The sequence below is a fragment of the Chrysochloris asiatica genome, unplaced genomic scaffold (genome assembly GCF_000296735.1).
Source record: "Chrysochloris asiatica unplaced genomic scaffold, ChrAsi1.0 scaffold00115, whole genome shotgun sequence".
Taxonomy (NCBI): domain Eukaryota; kingdom Metazoa; phylum Chordata; class Mammalia; order Afrosoricida; family Chrysochloridae; genus Chrysochloris; species Chrysochloris asiatica.
Window position 1 is genome coordinate 4,206,669 of NW_006408633.1, and position 8,235 is coordinate 4,214,903.

An 8,235-nucleotide genomic window follows, 5' to 3' on the forward strand; every position below is an offset into this window, starting at 1 on the left:
AAGTTGGCTCTGACTCATAGTGACCCTGTACAGGGTTTCCGAGGCTGTGAATTTTAAGGGAATAGAAAGACTCCTCTTTCTCCCACAGAGTAACTGGTAGATTCGTACTACTGACCCTGCAGTTAGCAACCCAGCTCATAATCCACTATGTTACTAGAACTCCTTTTTCTTGCACTTTGTTGTTGTTGTTGTTGTTATGTGCCATTGAGTAGGTTCTGACTCATAGCGAACCTGTACAGTGTTTCCGAGGCTGTAAATCTTTCCAGGAGGAGAAAGCCTCATCTTTCTCCCGTAGAACAGCTGGTAGTTTAGAACTACTGACCCTGAGGTTAGCAGCCAGATTCATAACCACTATGCTACCACAGCACTTTGTTGTTGTAAAGTACCGTGGAGTCGGTTCTGACTCATAGTGACCCTGCATAAGGTTTCCGAGGCTGTAAATCTTCACGGGAGCAGAACGCCTCATCTTTCTCCCGTGGCTGTTTCGAACTGCTGACCTTGAGGCTGGCAGCTCTACGAGTAACCACTACGCTACAGCACTTTAGGAGGCTAGAAATCCGAATCAGGGCTTTACATTGGTTCATTATCGTCTTATCCATGTGATAATTTGCATTTCCACCCCAAGTATACTGAATCAGAATCCGCATTCATCATTTTATATATACATATGAATCACCTGGGGATTTGTTCATATGTAGACTCTAGTAATCTGAATAATACTTGTGGTAGAAATACAAATTTTCAGCAAGAGGTTGAATCTGAATGAACTGATTGGCAGCCCTGGTCTGAATTCAGGGCATGGTTCTAGTGGGAGTTTCTCTCTCTCTCTCTCTCTCTCTCTCGACATTCTAGGGCAGGTCCTTGTCTCTTAAAGCTTCTATTCTAGGGCAGGTCCTTGTCTCTTAAAGCTTCTATTCCTACATCCCTTGGTGATCATGTGGTGTGTATCTTCCCCTTTGTGCTTGCTTGTTTAATCCCCACTTTTATATCTCAGAAGAGATTAATTCAAAACACATCTTACACCAATATGGCTCCATTGACATAACAAAGAAAACCTATTACAACCCCATGTATAGGGGTTAGGATCCAGCACACATATTTCTGGGAGGCACAGTTTGATCTGTAACAACCACCTTGCTTCATCTTTCTACAAGTGGATCTGGTGGGGACTGGTCCCATTTACTAAGTGCTATTTCTCATACCCATTTAGGAGAAGCTGGTCTTTATATAATCACTACAGGGATTTGTTACTTGTTGAACTCTGAGAGTGTGCTGTGTGTATTAGGGAAGAAGCATATGATATATCTACACCTTGTATGAAGTCCACCTTCTCAAGCTCCTTGGCACACATCATAGACAAATGATAATTAAATAAGCAACTGGCCAAGGGCTGTAATGTGAAGCATGGAAAGTTGTTGCTATTTTGTTTGTCACAGCAGTTTTAGATTCGTGGTTGAAGAAACTGAGGCCTCTCGGAGAGGTGAAGCAGAGTTTCAGATTTTATTAAGCTGGCTGACTGAGAGGAGCTGATTTCTCCAGATTCTGAGCCTCAAATGGAGGGTAACACTGGCTCATATGGGGTAAGAGTCAGGAAGGGGCCAGGCTGCATACCTGTTTGAGGGCAGAGGGAAAGCCAAGGGGATTGGTCCCATTTGTTGACCTAATTAGCATTTTAGTTTGCCTCCTGGGCAGGAGAGGGCAGTGAATGATTTTTACCTTTTCCTGTTCAGTTTAATAAAAATCATATTAATAGCAAATACATCTGAGCAACTTGGACCTACATTATAAGTTTAACTGAAATTTAAAATTAACATTAAGTTCACAAAGTGGTAGTTTGTATAGCTAATGTTAGCAATTTCCTTGCACACTTTCAAACTGATTCACTCTTTTGGATCAGATGTTCCTTCCATCTTACTATACTCTCTCTCCATGATTTTCTCAAGATCTATATATTCCACATCTCTTGTGTCAGTATTGAGTCGACAGCACCTAACAACAACAACATATATCCCACTACAAATGTCTGAATCTTTATTTTTTAATAAACTGTTATCTCTTTCACATCCCTCTTAACACTCCTATACTTCATAGAAAGTTAAATGCATCACGTTCTTAACACAGGGATGGCAAATTCTAGGCAAGTTCTCTGGTGCATGTTTTACCTATGGCAGGTATTGCTAATCTATTATAACATGATTTTTCACAGAACCTTGAGTTAGCCTAAGAATGACTCCTCAGTACAGTGCAATTGGCCACAATGAATCTAAGCTGATTCTTACGGTGAAGCCAATTTAGCAATATAGTGTGAATAGGTTGGCAGGGTCCTAGAAAACAGAAAACTATGGGCCATCAACGTTCATGGACATATTGCTATTGTTGTTACGTGCCGTCAAGTTGGTACCAATTCATAGCAACCTTATGCACAACAGAACGAGACAATGCCTAGTCCTGTGCCAACCTCACAATTGTTGCCACACTTGAGTCCATTGCTACTACCACTGTGCCAATTCATCTCATTGGGAGTCTTCCTCATTTTCAATGACCCTCTGTTTTACCAAGCATGATGTCTTTCTCCAGGGACTGATCTGTAGTATAAGAGATGAAGTCTGGCCATCCTGGCTTCTAAGGAACATTCTGGCTGAACTTCTTCCAACACAGATTTGTTTGTTCTTCTGGTAGTCCATGGTACTTATCATATTTTCCTTTAACATTATAACCCAAATGCATCAATTCTTCTGCAAAGTCCAACAGTGATATTCATCGTCCAACTTTCACACGCATCTGAGGTTATTGAAAATACCAACGCATGGGTCAAGCACACCTTAGTCCTCAAACTGACATCTTTACTCTTCAACGCTTTAAAGAGGTCTTGTGCAGCAGATTTGCCTAATGCAATACGTTGTTTGATTTCTTGACTGCTGCTTCATGAGTGTTGATGATTGATCCGAGCAAAATGAAGTCTTCAAACTTTTCTCCATTTATCTTGATGTTATTTATTGGTCCAGTGGTGAGGATTTTTGTTTTCTTTACATTGAGATGCAACCCATACTGAAGGCTGTGGTCTTAGATCTTCATCAGTAAGTATTTTAAGTCTTCTGTGCTTTCAGCAAGCAAGTCTTGTTTTTCATTGAAAAAGAGGAAGACTCCAATGAGATGAATTGGCACAGTGGTATATCATATTGGCATTATCACACACATATTGAAAGGAGCTCTGGTAGCGTAGTGGTTACGAATCGGGCTGTGAACCTTAAGGTCAGCGGTTCGAAACTACCAGCCGCTCCGCGGGAGAAAGATGAGGCTTTCTACTCCCGTAAAGATTTACACCCTTGGAAACCCTGTACAGGGTCGCTATGGGTCAAAAAACTGACTCAACGGCACTTACCAACAACAAATTGTTAATGAGCTTCCTTCCATCTTTCTTCATATAATCCAGCTTCTCAAATTATTTGCTCATCATACAGATTGAATCAGTATGGTGAAAGAATACAACCCTGGCACACACCTTTCTTAATTTAAAATAATTTGGTGTTCCCTTGTTCTTTTCGAACAATTGCCTCTTGGTCTACGTACAGGTTCCTCATGAGCACAATTAAGTGTTCCAGAATACTCTTTCTCTGCAGTGTTGTCCATAGCTTGTCATGATCCGTACAATCACAGCAGTCAAGGAATCAAACAACATTATTGCATTGGGCAAATCTGTTACAAAAGACCTCTCTGTAAAGATGACACTTTGAAAACTAAGGCACTCATGACCCAAATCATGGATTTTCACATATGCATGTGAAAGCTTGACAATGAATAAGGAAGACCAGAGAAGACTTGATGCCTTGGAATTATGGTGTTGGAGAAGAATATTAAAAGTACCTCTCTTCCATTTTTGGTGGTTCTTGAAAGGCTTTTGGGATGTGCATGATAAGGTTGCTGGCATTTGTGGTGTTGGGTACATTTGCTGGCATGCAAGCAGAAGAGGGGGTCAGGCCTTTGGCCTCTAAATCACTGCTAAACAGATATGCTGCAGAGGACCAAGACCTGGTTTACAGTATAACATCTACAATATCGGCTCAATTGCTGTATTAGATATGGAATTATCTGATGATTCCTTTCCGCCAAGAAGATTTTGTCATTGTCTCTGAAATGCTAAATATCAAAGGGGACTGGATTTCCCTGACTAGCAGTGTCTGCCATACAGTTATCCTGCGCCCCCTTAAGACTGGTTTTCAATGTCACCTCAGCAACTCTTACATACCTGGACCTGTTGTGATTGACTTTACTAGTGTATTTGGACAGAGAGGAATCCTGGTTCAGCAGGAGTTTGATAGGAGATTCTCACTCCACTTTCTAGATTTGGCAGCCTTCAGGGGCATGACCCTTCCCTGTGGTACTCCAGCAAGAGGAAATACGACACTCCCTAAACCAAGAAGAACTGAGTAGGGTTTCCACAGCCTTCCCTTCCTGAGAAATCCAGGTGCTTTCCAGACTGCAAAGGGTATCTCAAATGCAATCTTTTCTTCCTTATTCCTTGCTCACTTTCTCCTAGATCCTGCTCTGCTCTCAGCCAGAGTGAAGGAACAGGCCTAGGAGTGAGAGAACCTTCTTGGTTCCATTCTGAAGCCATACAGACAGGAATGCCTTTGATAATAGCCTTGAGTCCAGAGGACCCTCTCGTGCCCTGTGGAAGGGTTGCTGGTGATGTGAACTCTCCAGGGCCCAGGAGGGACCACTTTAGGGACTGCTTGATATCACCCCCGCCTCTCACATCCCCTTCTCAGAAGAGGCTGGAGATGAAATGAAAGCTATGTTGGAGGTTACCCAGTCTCAGTTCTGGGTTAAGGAAGCATTTACCTAATGGGTTTTCTAACAAAAATAAAAACAAAGGCCACCAAAAGAAACCAAAGCAAAACCACACTATTAGAAGCACTATAGCAGAAGAAGCAACAGATCTGTCTTGGAAGAGGTGCAGACAGAATGAGCCTTTGAAACAAGGATAACAAAACTTTAAGCATGTTATCAAGAGGAACCAGTTCCTGGAGAAGGCCATCATGTTTGGTAAAGTAGAGGGTCAGTGAAAAAGAGGAAGACTCACAAAGAGATTGAAAGTGACTGCAATAATGGTATAAAAAATAGCAACAATTGTGTGGATGGCACACCATCAGGTGGTGTTTCTTTCTGTTGTATGTTTGGTCTCTGAGAAGGAACTGACTCGATGACCCCTAACAACAACATGGGTAATGAGGGCAAAGGACATGATTGTTCTATATCACTTTTTTGCCTCTCCTATTTTAATGAGAGATATAAGACAGCAGGTAACTGACCTATAAAATAATACTTTCAGGAAATTTTACTTTAACACAGTGGATGTTTTCAGGCAGGAAATTTTACTTTAACACAGTGGATGTTTTCAGGCATTCCTAAGTGGTTAACAACACATATCTAAATAACTCATCCATCAAGCCTTGTATACAAATATTGCTGTTGTTAGTTGTTGTCAGTTACAGCTCATGGTGACCCCAAGTGTGCACACTATAGGGTATTCAAGGCTGTTACCTTGCAGAAGCAGATTGTCAGACTTTACTACCAATATGTGCCTGGTTGGGTTTGAATCACCTGGTGTGTAGTTTAGTATGTAACCATTTCTGCCACAAAGGGACTCCAATCAACTGATATGGGCATTAAAAAATTTGTTTGCTTTTGCTTTTTTTTTTTTTTTCTGTTACTTGTCATCTAATATCAGGTGTAAGAAGGCTCCTTCCTATGCCCTCCTTCAAGTGCATTGTTGAATTCAAATCATATGTAATGAATATTCAGGACCGTTCCAACTTCAGACTTGGTCACAAAGAACACTTGATGTTGCCAGACTTTATGTCCTGATTTTAGGTTTAGAGAATGTCACTATACTTAGATGAATGTTTGAGATACTTACAGGTAAGAAATTTAATTTCACAAAGGACAGAACTAAGGTTCAGCCATTTATCAAAGGAGAGTCAGACTTAGGCTATTCTGGAAACTTTATGTTTAAGAATAGAGGCAATAAGAAGTTTGAGTAAGTTTTCTGTGAATCCATCATTTGCCCTCTTAGACTGGTGGGCACACAGGAAGAGAGCAACCAAGACTTCATTATAACCAGAGTCAGTTCTAGAAGGCTGTGGACACCCAAGATGAAAACCATTGTGGGAAGGAAGAGAAATTCCGAGTGGCAAGAGCCAGAAGAAAATTCCTAGGGCTACCTGTGCACACACACCTGGAGATAAGGCCTAGCTATCCTATGTCCCAACCACCCTCATGGCTCCAGCTAGAGAGCAAGCTGGCATGCAGATAAACAGCTACTCCCAAAGAGTTTTATGGTTCCTCAAGTGGGTGGAGCTAAATCTAGAGGGTAGGCAAACAATTCAAACAGATCAAGAAATAGATTGAGGATTTTCAAAATAATTGGGACTTCAAAATATAATCTTCATTAAAATGTTCATTTAGGAATGAATGAAAATCATATAACCAGATAATGTGTTCACTCATTCAGTTAAAAAAATATTGATTGAATGAATGATAGACACATGAAAAAGACATGAACTCTTCCTTTTAAGTGTGGTGGTTACAAATCAGGCTGCTAATCTCAAGGTTGGCAATTCGGAACTACGAGTTATTCCAAGGGAGAAAGATGAGGCTTTCTCCTCCTGTAAAGATTTGCAGCTTCAGAAAGTCTGTGCAGGGTCACTCTGAGTCAGAACTGACTCCATGGTACTTAACAACAACAACAAAACAACCATGTAATGGGGATATGATGGTGTTGTTTGTGTGCAACTGAGTCAGTTCTGATTCAAAGTGACCCTCTATAGGGTGTCTGAGGCTGTAGATTTTTTTTTTTTTTTAAAGATTTTTATTGTGGATTGAGTAATCTTCCTCTAGTCGAGTTCTGATTATCAAGCCATCGAGGCTAGATCAAATGGGTACTATCTGCAAATTTGGGTGTTCTTGTGCATCTCCCTTCACTTCATATCAGCTGGATGTTTCACTCTCAGCTCTAGCCCTCTGTGGCTATGTGCTTGTCCATAGGCTCAGGTGTCCTCAGGTCTCACCACACTTTGGACCAACCAGACCCTTCCTCTTCTCTGTCTCATCTCCAGTTTAACAGGTATCAATGGATTGTGGTTGAACTCAGCCCATTTCTTTATTGCTGCCTTTCTGCCTCTTCCACTCACCAGTAGACCAATGTGGTCGCCAGCAAGTTTACATGTCTGTTCACGTGTTCCCGTTGAGTTTCAGTTTTAGAGGGGAGTTTGTCCTGAAGGAACTTGATTGCTTGCCTTGATGGCTTCCTGGTGAACAGCTTGCTTATTCTTGTAGTAGCCAGTCATGCTGACATTTTGGTTTTGGGTTTTTCCTGATGATCTTTCTTTGAAGATGTGTCTTCTGTCACTCTAGCTGTTCCAGGCTGCTTGTCCTTTCTAGTGGGAATGTCCCACCTCATAAGGTTCTGGATGAGACTCAGGATTCCACCTAAGGTCCTATACTCTGTAAAGGCTTTGCAAGAGGCCTATTTCACTGGGCAAGTTCTAGAACCCTTTCAGGTATTCCAATCAGTTATAGGCTGAAGACAGGCTTACAAGTTTTCTCTAATCATGTTTCCCAACATCCCTTTCTATCCCACTCAAGTGTCTATTTTACAACAACAGTAGGCAAGGGAAACCAATATTCAAAAGACAGTCAAGCATTTTAGTATTATTTCCCCTCTTCAAACTATGCCTAGATCCCTGTATCACAGCGTCCTGCTGTTCCAAGGTTGAACATCCATCACTATTTACGTCTGTCCCACTTAGAACATGTAAACCTGTCTCAGCATTCCCCTATCTATCTTGTTATTCCACTTCCTCCCCCTTCTTCTATTGCCCTCCCCCAAACTCTAACTAAACCCTTCCCCCTGACCCCACTGTTGTGGTTACCTAATATTCCATTAATTCTTCCCTCCATTTAAGACAGTCTATTTTATCCTGTAATCTACCTGATCTTCTCACCACCTGGATCTCTGTTCCTTTGTGTTTACCTTCTTTCACATTGTAATTGTTTTGATCATAGACTGACCTCCTAGGTCCTCTGTTCTTATAATTTTATTCTGTTCTTGACTCTTCCATTTGTTGATTGAGTTCCGAGTGATGCTGCCACGTATGTCATTCTTTGGTTGTTGTCTGTTCTTATTGGTTCTCAGTCCACAGAACTTCCTTTAGGATGTTTTTCATAGCAGGG

General features: G+C 41.3%; 1 pseudogene; it reads left to right on the plus strand.

Moving 5' to 3' along the window:
• Positions 1–2,226: 2,226 nt before the first annotated feature.
• LOC102821963 lies at positions 2,227–4,427 on the plus strand (annotated as a pseudogene).
• The last annotated feature ends 3,808 nt before the right edge of the window (positions 4,428–8,235 follow it).